Below are 12,659 nucleotides of genomic sequence, written 5' to 3' on the forward strand. Positions count from 1 at the left end.
AACAAAACATTTGGAAAAAGTGACTTCAGCTTCACCCAATTTAACAGTCACACAGTTACAGCTCTGCCTGGCTAATATGTTTATTATTCTTCACCCGCAATTATAGATGATTTTCTGCAAGGAAAGTCAAGATATTGCAATCTAGTCAGACCTTGACTGGTGGAGTTGCATGTACTGTAATAATCACAGTTGAAATTCAACCACAGCAAATCAGGCTAATTAGGACCTGATTGCATCACACTTACCTCATTATTGTGGTTCATTCAAAATTTAGTGATTGATTAAAGGGGATTTTCTTCTTACATTAGGAATATCATTTGAAAACTTTTTCAGGTTCTTACATGATTCCTGTTTGAAAAAAAACAACATCGTCTTTAATTCCAGTGATATTCAGATTCTAATAGTCGATGACTCCTTGAGAGCATCAGGTGGATTTTTAGTGCCCTCTGATGGTTAAGAGGAGTTTATATGTCAGTGAAGCAAATGTGAGTGGCTGACCATCGCTTGCATGTCAGTTGTATCAGAAATGATTGGGTTTTCAAAACCCTTCAGCTCATTTTGGTTACATGGAAGCGGATGAGTAGAAGAGCAAAGTTCATATTCATGTTCACATGTATCTGCATAATACCTTTATTTGCTATGAGGAAGTGCTGCTTACACATGTGCAGCACACTCTGCTCTGTATTTTCATGCTTTGGGAACAGGGAGCAGATTTCATTCAGATGAAATACAGCAACTGTCCACCATCCATCAGGAACAGAACACAGAAGTTTTGATATGTCCAACTCAGCTGTTCAACTTTGGTTCACATACCGACTCCTTTCACACCAACAAAAGTTACTTGTTTGCAGACTTGTAGTAGTAAATGTAATGGGGCTTTATTGACTAATAAAGAGGATTAACGAACATATCAACACACACAGTGTGTGACGAAACCTCACAGTATCTGGAGACAGGAGGAAGTTGCCACAAGCTACTGCTGTGAGCTTATTTGAGCTCCTCCCTAGCACTGCAGCACTGTGATAAGCAGCAGAAGCAGCAGCAACATCCGTGTGCTGGGGTCGCTCCAGCGTGCTGTAGCGCTGCCGTAGGATAATTTAGATCCTTTCCTATTTACCTGCTCCTCACACACAGAGAAACAGCAACTACACTTTGTATCACGAAAGGCTGAGAAGATTTATCCCCCCCAGAACTGGTGCTGAAGTTGTTGTAGCAGTATATGCACACCCTCAGTGTTGCATGCACATTCATACTCACAAGCACAGAACTGGAGACTGTATGGACATGAATACTTGTCATACATGCAGTCAAGCACAAATATTTCATGAGCTTCAGCAGGCCTTAGCAGCTGAAAGTAAACAGAGCCACAATTTTCCCTGCTATGTAAATCAGACAGTTTTGACTTGAGGAGCTGGCAGCTGAATGGTTGAGTAATCTCCCAACTGAATCTTCATTAAAATATCAGAGGCATGCTCTTGTAAGGAAATAGCCTTTTTAGTCACCTGATGTAGCGCATAAAGTGAATCACTTGTCAGAAGTGTCACACATTCACCCATCATTTAACATGACATTAAGTTGACTTAAAAAAAAAAAAAAGAATTTTGTGACCTTCCTCTGAATCCCTGTAAGGGGCAGACCGAATGGCTTGCAGATGCAGAGAAAACATATGGTGAAACCTGTCAAGAATATGTTATGAACACTTAAAGGACAGACAAACAACCCAGGCCTCCGGATATGCAAGTTAGGAAGTTGACATAGATGGATGTAACAGCAGAGATGTGCTAGAGTGGGGAGAGTGGCCATAAACTGGTGATAGATGTGAGCGCCACAAGGAAGGGAATGTGTTTTCAATGTACATCATCCTTCTGTCTGACAGATAGAGGTAGCCTCTGCTGAGGTGCATTTAGCCACACACAACGCTCTAATGTTGCCATTCTCATTTTCACTGCAAACTCGGAGAGAAAGTGCACTAAAATTTACATATCTTTACAATAACATTGTCACTAACTATTGAAGGTTAAATAGCTATATAGTGAGTTATAGGACCAGTATTTGTGTGTGTGTGTGTGTGTGTGTGTGTGTGTGTGTGTGTATGTGTGTTATAAGTTCTGATTGTTCTATCCTTAAATAATTTTTACTAATAACATGTATGGTGTGCGATAACACCGTTACCTATGGGTATAACTGTTGTCATTTTCACTGTTACAATTAACAATCAACAGTATACACTACTGTTCATAGTCTCTCGCTCCTCCCCCACCCCCTCTATCTCCTCTCAAACCCACACAGTCAAGGCAGACGGCGGCCCACCCTGAGCCTGGTTCTGTTGGAGGTCTCCTTCTGCTAAAAGGGAGTTTTTCCTCCCCCCTGTCACCAAATGATTGCTCTCTCTGGGAACTGTTGGGTTTCTCTCTAAAATAAAGTAAGGTCTTGACCTTACCCTTTAAAGTGCCTCGAGATAATGTAGCCTATATTATGATTTGGCTATACCATTGAAATTTAATTGAACTGAATAACAATGTACATACAACAACTGTAAAAGTTAGTAATACTAATAATAATAAACAATACTAATAATCAAAATTAAATGTTCATGCATTTACAAAAAACAATAGTTAAACATTTTGTGAAATACGTGTAGCAAGATCAATAACTTACCACTCTGTGACCTATGATGTTGCAGCCCGCACCTGGTTAGCTTACTTTAGCTTATCTTATTTTAGCATAGCTTAGTTTAGTTAAGTGTAAAGACTGGAAACTTGGAAATGGCCTGGTTCTGTAAAGATGCTGTAATTAGCCGACCAGCACTTCCAGAGCACACTAATTAACACGTTTGTTTGATCTGTACACAAACCAAAGTGTAAAAGGACAATTCGCCATTTCACACAGGGTTATGTGCTGGAGACTCTCAACCGGTTGCTTTGCAACTTGTCGCTCGTGGTTTTAAAGGTGCTGGTATCAGGATCTTGTTATGGTTGGCTGAGCCAGGCTAGCCGTTCCTCCAATGCTAAGCTAACTGGCTGCAGCTTTAGCAATATTTACTCAAAGGTTGGCAAATGATTTGGAAGCCACTAATAAAATCAAATACATCATAAACACTCATTAGAAAGCTGTACCACTTTTTAATGTCTCTCTGTAATCAAGAGACTTTAGCACCCCTGGAAAAAAAATCTTTCCCACTTGTTAGTGTTAAAAATCAACACTGTGCCTGTGTTTTCTGTGTGGTGTGGAGTGGGTCTGATTGTGAAAATGAATCACGATGCTAACTAGCCTGAAAGTTGTGTTCATAGCAACTTTCACTGTGCTGATGAGTTTTGACTTATTTGAGTTAAAAAGTGTTGCCATTTCTCAATGGATAAATCAACACTTCCGCAAATAGTCTCAATATTCAAATCTGCTGGAGGTGTTTAATTAACTCATAAGAGCCTTGTTTTTTTTTTTAACACTCATTATTTCTCTGAATGCAGATAAGGTGTTACTCTGTAGGAAATTATCCAGAATAAACAGGACTTTAGCACAGTCGGTAAATAACAAACTGGACTGGAAGCTGGTAGAAATAATGTGTCTATAGGAGGAACAGAGAAGATCCGTTGTTTGATTGAGACCTTTTGCATTTGGTGATAGCTATGGCCAAACATAGGAATATACTGCATTCCAAAATAAGAATAATAAGCATAAGAATAAAATCTGACAAGTCAAACTATGCCCACTAAATCTTCAGATCAAACAGAGTCTCCATAAAACCACGTCAGTCGCTTGATGCAATTACAGTTAGGGATACTCCCACCTGCAGCAGGCTCTGTCTACACTTTCTCACTCAATAAACCTTCAAAGAGTGTACATTGTTCAAACTGCAATGAATAACAAGCCTTCCACTTATAGTACTAAAGAACACCATTATATTCTACACCGGATGAGAAAATGATAGGCAATGTCTTTGATTTGCAGGAGGCTTCGTCCTATTAAATGACAGAGAAAATGGCCTCTGTGTCCTTAATAGGAGGGAGTCGACTGGAGTCCTTTTCATATTACATGTCTGTGCAGCATCCGTTGCCCTCCCACACAAGCTGCTGTTCTCCATTAACAGCAAGTCTGTAAAACTTAAAGAAAAGATTTGAGCAAAAAAAAACTCAAATACACCTAGGAGCCTGATATCTCTTTATTCCCCAGAGTTCTAGAGACATGTAAGTTAGCTATGCATGGATGTCACCGAGGGTTAGCTGCGAACATCCATTAAGCTAGATATGCAAGTAATTCTGATCATTGGATGTCTGTGTTTGACAGCCTCTGAAAGTATAGCAAGTAAATTGGAAACATTTCATGCAGTGATAGCCACACAAACAACAACACATCAAAGTCCTGCCAGTGTTCACGAGTGAAAGTAGTGATGCTTACAACTGCAATAATATTGGTGCATTCAATAGCGTAGCAGCAGTTGTTTTCTCCCAACTCTGTGCAGAGAAATGCTGTCTGCATCTTCCTAATCCAGCCCAAACTGAGCCATGAGAGACAGCTCTCCATGTTTGGGTTGAATACCCCCAGGCAGCCAAAGAAGAGTTTGTTCAGCCTAATCTGTGATGTGTGACTTTTTCCCCTGATGTCGTACTCATGTAATCTGCCGTTTGTGTCGCTTTAAGTCCGGAGTAGTGAGGGGTTGAAGCGGGAGACTACATGATGGGAACTGTCATCTCTGTCCCATCGATGGATGCTGCCAGTATCCTGTTAATCCCCGGAGTAATCCCAGCACCACAACAGAGAAATCAGACACAGCAATGCAGGCTGAAGAGGGCTTCGCAGCCCTCTGCACAGCCAGTGCATACTGTAGTGTACACACAGCAGCAGCAGCATGCACGCAGCGTTAACACAGCAACAACAGCCACTTTACATGAAAATTGGCTCTTACGCTTGATTGATGATTGAATTGATGTTTACATGTCTCGACAAATAACAGAAATGCATGAAGCAATTGAGGATAATTTGCATTTTGAGTGAAATTGAGTCACTTCGCAGATTAAAAAAAAGAGTGTGATTGAGATTTCTGACATATGTCTATATTGCTTTGCTCTTTCCTGAACTCCTCAAGCAATCCAAGAGAAGATCTCCCATAAATTCCATTCATTTGGTTTAGAAATTATTTCTGTACAACACAGGCACCTCTCTAAACCACTGAAATCATCAGGCTTTCAATATAAGTTTTCATTCTATTGTAGCCCTTGTACCTGACCATTATGTGAAAATGGAAGATCTTGAGGATCATTCAGCCGTGGCAAGATTTCTAAAGACAAAAAAAAATCTTATAATACCTGCTGCCTGAAAAAGTGGAATCCAGATGGAATCTGACTGAGTGAAAACCAGATGTTTCTTTGCTGCCTAAAAAGCTACCTCTCACAATACGATGCAAACATTTCTCCCTTCTCATATTTTCTTTTTTGCCTAATGAGGAGACTTTGATGTCTCTGTGACTTGAATAATTCTTTCTGGAGGCTGCCAACTTGACAATTATCCAAGAAATATGTTAATAAATAGGGACATAAAACAATAATAAGATCTTGACATCTAAAGACTTGTTTCCTTTTAAAGCCAAAAGAAGAATACATTTCAGGCAATTATCAAACAGTTAGTTTGTCTCTTAAGTCTCTTAAGATCATTTGTTACACACAGAATCCTCATGTTTTAATTATCGGCGCATAAATTTCCAGTTTAGTTATCTTAAGGAGGTTGTAGAGGAAATTAACTCATTGATGTAGTTTTCAGGACACATTAAGCGTTGATAACTCATAGTAGACTCATTATGATCCCATCATCTATCTATATTCATCTATCATTTATTTCTCCATTTTTAGCCATGCTGGCAGCATGGATGTATGGACAGCCAATCCACACCTTGTTCCAGGCTGAAATGTCTCAGCAACTATGAGGTTGCCATGAAATGTTGTACAAACAATGATGGACCCCAGATGAATCAGATGAATCTAAACAACTTTGGTAATGTTCTGATTTTTCATCATCAATGGCTCTGAGTGAATTATCTCAACAGCTGGTGCATGCATTGCCATGTCATTCAGTGCAGACATTATGTCCTTCTCAGGATGAATTGTAATCACTTTGATGATCCCCTGACTTTTCATCTATCACCATCACGTGAAAAATGTTAATTAATAAGTAATAACTAACTAATAATTTGTCCAATACTTTTGTTTATGACCAAATACCTGTAAAACGAATGGCATTCCCATCAACCATCGTTGTACTGCAACATGGACAGTCCCCCTATTTCGCATTTATAAGAAGGTCGGAAACATTCAGCCAGTTGGTTTATAACACACCGTAATGTAGGTGTGCCATATAGCTATATGGACTTTTTAAGTGCTTCTTAATGTTCAGTATTTGTCAACAATTATATCTTCTCTTATATTTTATATTACAGCAGTCTTTTGCCACATTAAACAGCCACATCTTTCCAGCATTTTATTGAAATTCAGTTCAAGTGCAGTGAATAACCTGCATTCATACAAAGGTAAACAGTAAACTGCCTAAAGTAAAAAAGAAAAAGAAAAAAAAAAGAAAGAAAAAGATTTTCATCAACAAAAACTGAAAAATCCTGTAAATTTAATAGAAAACAGGCCTTTTTCTGGGATGAAGAAATTGGCTAACTTGGAGTTTTCCTGCAGCAATGAAGTAGAACAAGTTAATTCAAACAATTCCTCTAGATGCCCCAACTTTTGTTGATGACTTATACACACTCCGTCCGTACAAAGGCAGTGTTGGAACAAACTGTGTTTATACACCCTCTGATGCATTATTAGGACAATACTATACTGCAGGAGGTATAGTGTAGGTAGGTTTACTGTATATTGGCATCAGAATGAGGAGAAAAAGACAGGTAACAAAGGAAGACAGGCTGGTTGATCAGGGGTTCATCCTACAACAAAATAAAGAGCCAAAACATTAGAGGGAAAGAACCAGACTCTGGCTTCACATGAGGGAAGAGCAGCACAGTCGCCAGACCGTTTATATATCTAAGTTAATTTGATATAGCGCTTAATAAAGCTAAATAGTGGAAGTGCTGTACTTTGTGTTTCGTGCTAATTAGCAAATGTCAGCATGCCAACACTCTAAACGAAGATGTTGAACATGGCGAACACTGTAACAGCGGGACCACGTGGGGACCATGTTAGCATGCTGACATTAACATTTAGTTCTGTGCCAACAGTGTGGCTTCACTAACACGGCCACAAACGTTTTGTTTTTTATAAAGAAATGCCCGAAAGGATGTTTTTCCACTCTGGGGTTGTGAAGTAATACCTTAAAGAATAAACTCCTCCTTTCTCTCTTTTTTAGAAACCGTGTAGAGGTTAAGTGCTAAAATGGATAATAGATGACTGAGTTTGTTTTTTTATGGCAGCATCACTGGCTCCATGACAGCTATAGTGGATTAAATCTCTACTACAATACAGTTTGGGTGACAGCCCTAGCGGTCAGACAAGGAGACTAGACAGATTCTTATTTCAGTTGCTGGCAAGCTGAGAGGCCTTGACCCAAATTTAATATGTTTGCCCAAAGGACATGTACATACTCAGTATGAGGATGTTGTTGTCTGCAAACCTTAACAGTGAAAGAGAACCAAGAATAGATGATAAAGTAATGTCTAGCCTTGACTGCAATCGGACAAGTGAACTAAAGGGCAAAGATGACAGGTTATTTAAGTGCAAGGACAGTTAAGTACAATGCAGGCAGGTAGCAAAGATATTAATCCACTTTGAGAGTGGCCAATAAATGCTACCCAGTGGACCTATGAGGCTGATGAGGTTGATGGAGGGGTCCGTGTGAGTGAATTGTGACACCCCATTGGTTGGACATTAAGGTCATGAGGTGGACCTCGGTAGAATCAGATTGTCAAGGATGAGAGGTGCCGGGGGCAACGTTCAATAAAACATGAGAGCAATCTTCTCACCAGGAGTAAAAGTGCTCGGCAGTTCAACTCCAGGCAACCCAAACAGATTTCCCCTGTGAGCCAAAAGCACTGCAGCTGCTCATTCACCACGGCTGGCAATCCAAGCTGCCATCAAATCGACAGCCGTTGCCAGAAATAGTGCTGGAAATTGGTCAAACTATCACACAGTATCTGACCTTTGACAAAGCTTATCTGGCACAAGAAAACGTATGGAACTAAAATGATAGTGTCTGTCTGCTCCAGCTCCTCTTTCTGCCTCATTAGTTGCTGATATTGGATAGGTTATCTCAGCTTACAGCACATTTTAAGGTTGTAGCCAGCTCACCTTATCCTGAAAATACTGCAGTGGAAAGGTTACATTTTTGTGAGAATATCACACCTCAAACTCCTTTTGAATATGATGATTAAATGTGCCCACTGCTCCCCCTATATGTCTCCTGTGTAGCAATGAAGGTGTGTCAATGATGGCTACATACTGAGTGTGTTCCTTTGCTGAAGACTGCCTGCTACAGGGCATGAAATGAGGAGACAGATGATAAGCTTCTCCCTCACGCTCTGGGGAACACAGTCAGCCATGATGGAATGAATCATGACGGGCAGAAATCTCGGAGTCAGATAAGTATGTATGCACCAACTCTACATGATGCATTCACAGCCACAATATGGACAGCCCACAATCTCTATTTCGTCATGGCGGCCGGATTCTTCGAGTCCCAAATGCAGGAAATTCCTCAAGCCTGATTATGTATGCGTTATGCATAATATGGATGCATTTTGTTGGCTGTCGTTATTTACTAGATGCTACTCCTTGATTAAAGCTGAAATATGTACAGTGCAAAGGGTATGTATGGATGTTTTAGTGCCAGCTGCATTCCTGCACATGAACAGAAACAGCAGCCTAAGTATTAAAGCAGTAAGTAGCGCAAACTGTAAACATCAAACTTCCAAGTCTTCCCCTTCAGCATTCTTAAAGACACTCTGCAAAACCAGAGGGGCTCCACATCTTAAGCCCAATTTCCCTTTCACTGATAGAGTGCCAAGTTTCAGGAATTACCTGGCGAACTGCGATCAGGTCCAGAGGATTAACAGGAATACTCCCTTCCAAAAGCCCCCCCCCCCCCCCCCAATCTCCAGAGGGTAGTTTAGGAAAAGGCCAATGAGTGGATGTCAGAGCTCAACTTTAATTTATGTATATTTCTTTTCGTGCAAGCTCACAACAGCATGACATGAAGGCTGAGCAGTTAGTCAGCCATGTTATTAGATTTTTTTTTTCTTAGTGAAGATGATGGTGTTCACATGAGGAGTTTTAGGACAGGCAACATGTCAATCTAACAGCAGGTGAACGGACATATGACATTGTATGTAATCATGTTATGTCATACAATTGATCAGGTGAGATGTGTGAATGTCTAAATATTCAATCAGGATGTGGTGCAGAGGTGCAGCAGTGCTGCCATCTGGTGCTTCAGTCCTGCATCTCACTGCTTCTTGAGCTTGCAATAGGATGTAAAAGGAATTCATTTCTGGCCTGCATTCATTTTCTTTTCATTTATCTCCTGTGAAGTGTGTGTGTGTGCGTGTGTGTCACTGGGGATTGCGCCTTAGCACATACTTTTATTCAGAGCATCTTACAGTGCCAGAAGTGCACATGTCTCTAGTAAGGGTAATCCCAGAGGGAATCAAAGGCACAGTCCTGGCAGTGTTATTGCCATGCTCTATCAATTTAAGTTCACAGTGTGTATCTGTATGCATGGTGTTGTGACTATGTCTAGTTTGACATTGATGATCTGACCCTTGAAGGATCAGTTCACCAATATTACATATAAATATATAAATTCAAATGAAAAGGCTTACCTCTAGTGGCATTTAGCCATGCAGATGGTTTTTGCTTTTATTTGCCCAGGTTGTGCCATTACATTTACATTTACAATTAAACATCCATTTTGGAACTACTTTCTACTGAGGAAACAGTCTATAATCAATAGTGTGGACCTTGAATTACCAGTTAACGGGGACATTTTCTGGATAGACAAGTTACTGTTGTCAGAAATTTCAAAAACCTAGTGAAAACACAGTCTGAATGGGGGGAAGTGAGAAAATATGACTTTTTCTATCAACCCTTTAAAGAAATCCACTAGATATTGATTAGTGTGTCACCGCAGCAATCCATGTTTATATGTTAGCATACCATATATAGCCCATGAACATTGAGAGAGCCCTTTGAAGCGAAATGGTCAGAATACTTCAACAGTATTTTTCCAAGTCAGTTTTGTGGAATATCAATGAGATGCAGCAGTAAATTTGAACCAGTACAGAGCACCTTCTTTGCTGCTGCAGGCTATGGACATGGCAGCAGGAGACTAATAGAAATCATTATTAGCTCCATACTTTAGCTTGACGGTAAACACTTTCCATAATTCATCAGTGTGTGGTCTCGGTGCTTGACGTCCTCATAACTTTCATCTCTTCATATTTCACTTAAGATGAACAAAACTACAAACTAGCTGTAGGTCATTAACAGTTATGGTGGCAAAAGAGGAGGTAGCTTAACTAGCTTATGGTAGAAAACTCATTTGTCACTTCAGGTGATATAGATGTCACCTGGAGTTTTGTTATTGCTCCGCTGTCCTCCACAGGCTGCTGTTGTACTGTGGCTCTGCCCTGTGATTGACTGTGTATGCAGCAGGATGAGCCACACCAGGGCGTAGCCACTTATCACTCCAGGAGCAATGGATGACCCAGGAACACAGATGCAGCCTGGACTGCACACTGTGTCATCTATCAGCCGGCCGCATAGGTGAACCGGGGGATGAGAGGAGATGAGCAGAACTGAGATTTAGAGCCAGCCCTCCTCACATTATCTCCCCTCACACCATTGCTCATGTTGTGAAACTTCCCGGAGCTAAGAGGCACTGGAAAAGACTTTACAACGGGGGAATAAAGGCACAGCTGAAGGATGAGAGGAGGCAGGCAACACCATGAGGTGCACAGTGTAGTGGTTGTATTTCTAATGAGAATAAGACTCCGGATCAGTATATGCATCATGTGGAATGAGTGTCAGGGAATTTGTCATGTCAGCACTGATGCAAGGACGTATTGACAACCCTGCACCAGTGCCGGATAGACAAACCTCTGTCCATTTATTCTCATTCAAGGAGAGGAGGTTAGAGTTTGATTTGAAAACTTCCACTTCACACTTCTCCTTAACCTCCTCTGTCCTGCTGTGTGAGGTTATTACAGCTGTGGCTGAGCCCATGGACGATCATCCCAGAGGATTAAAGGATGTAAAGCCCATCATACATTAAAAAAACAAGCTCTTTCCATAATTGTCTTCGTGTACAGTTCACTCAACTGTTCAATCTGCTGTGTGTAAGGTAGCAAGCCATGCGGACTGACACATCTTTCCATCCAGGGAGAGCAGAGGGAGGGATGGTGTATTCAGTTGAGCTGACGGGTACCTACCTCTGATTCAATGTGATTTATTTCCACACGGAGCGTGGACGTGGCCAGTGCATCGGCAGGTCAATTTGGTTTGGGTAGACGAAGAGTCGTCTGATTGATAGAGTGGGGGCCAGCCATGTTCTCTACGCTCGGCTCCCCCTCCATCAGGGGGCCAGCTATGGTCGATTAATCCTCCGTACACAGAACAGAGGCTCTGGCAGGGTTTTTTTTTTTTTTTTTTTTTTTTCCTTTTGTGTTTCTTTAAGCCCCCATCTCTGACCTAAGACTGCCTCCTCCTGGAAGTAAGCTGTTGTCTGGTTCATTTCGATGTGGGTGCTTCTATATTTCCATAAAAAAAATTCCTGGAGTTCTCCACACCTGCTCTAGTACGAAAAGACCTGCCAAAATTATAATTAATCAAACACTGCCGTCACCACTAGATGGCAATATCAGCCAAAACAACTTTGGTAGTTCTTACTGCAGAACAGATGAGTTCAACCAGGCTCCGTCTTCATGAATTCAATGATCAAAACTCTGGAACATTTTGGAAAAAAAAGCTCACAGATATTAAGCTGTGCACCCAACCTTTGCTTCTGTTGTCTCAGGGGGATTGAACATCCTTTCGTCCTTCCCCTCATTTAAATCACTGGTTCCCAACCTTTTATATCAGATATACCCCCTTAGCCCTGTCAGATGAACTCGTGTAGGCCATCGACAGCACCGGTCATGATCCAGATGATCTCCTTTACCAACATTTTGAAGTGGAAATTCAAAACAATTAAAAATATATAAGTGGATATTTTTCACACAATTAAACTGTGAATGTTAAATTGCTTTAGTTGCATTTGTAATACTTGGAACAGCAGGAGCTGAACGTTTCCACCATTTATTCATTACTTTTTAGTTTATTAGATCAACTATTTATCGATTAAATTTAGCAATGTATGTAAATCGTTTGTTTATTACACTGAGCTAAGGATTTTCAGTAACCATGTCAAGCTTTTATCCACTACTTTACGTTAACTTTTTCAACACTTTGTTCATTAAGTTCAGCTATTTCAATCATTTATCAATTTAATTTAGCAGTATATACTAACCCTTTCTATATTACTCCTAGCTAAAGATTTAACTAAAACCAGTAGTTTTATGTATCCATCAGCTGTTTATCCATATTTCAGCTATGTGATTTAAAGATTTTGACCGGTCATCCGTCACTCATAGCGAACTGTTTGTCTTTGCTTCCCTGCTCACGAGATATTTTTCA

This window comes from Seriola lalandi, unplaced genomic scaffold (assembly GCF_002814215.2).
Source record: "Seriola lalandi dorsalis isolate HSWRI2012SDOR001 ecotype SW California unplaced genomic scaffold, Sedor1 jcf7180002054945, whole genome shotgun sequence".
In the NCBI taxonomy this organism is placed as follows: Eukaryota; Metazoa; Chordata; class Actinopteri; order Carangiformes; family Carangidae; genus Seriola; species Seriola lalandi.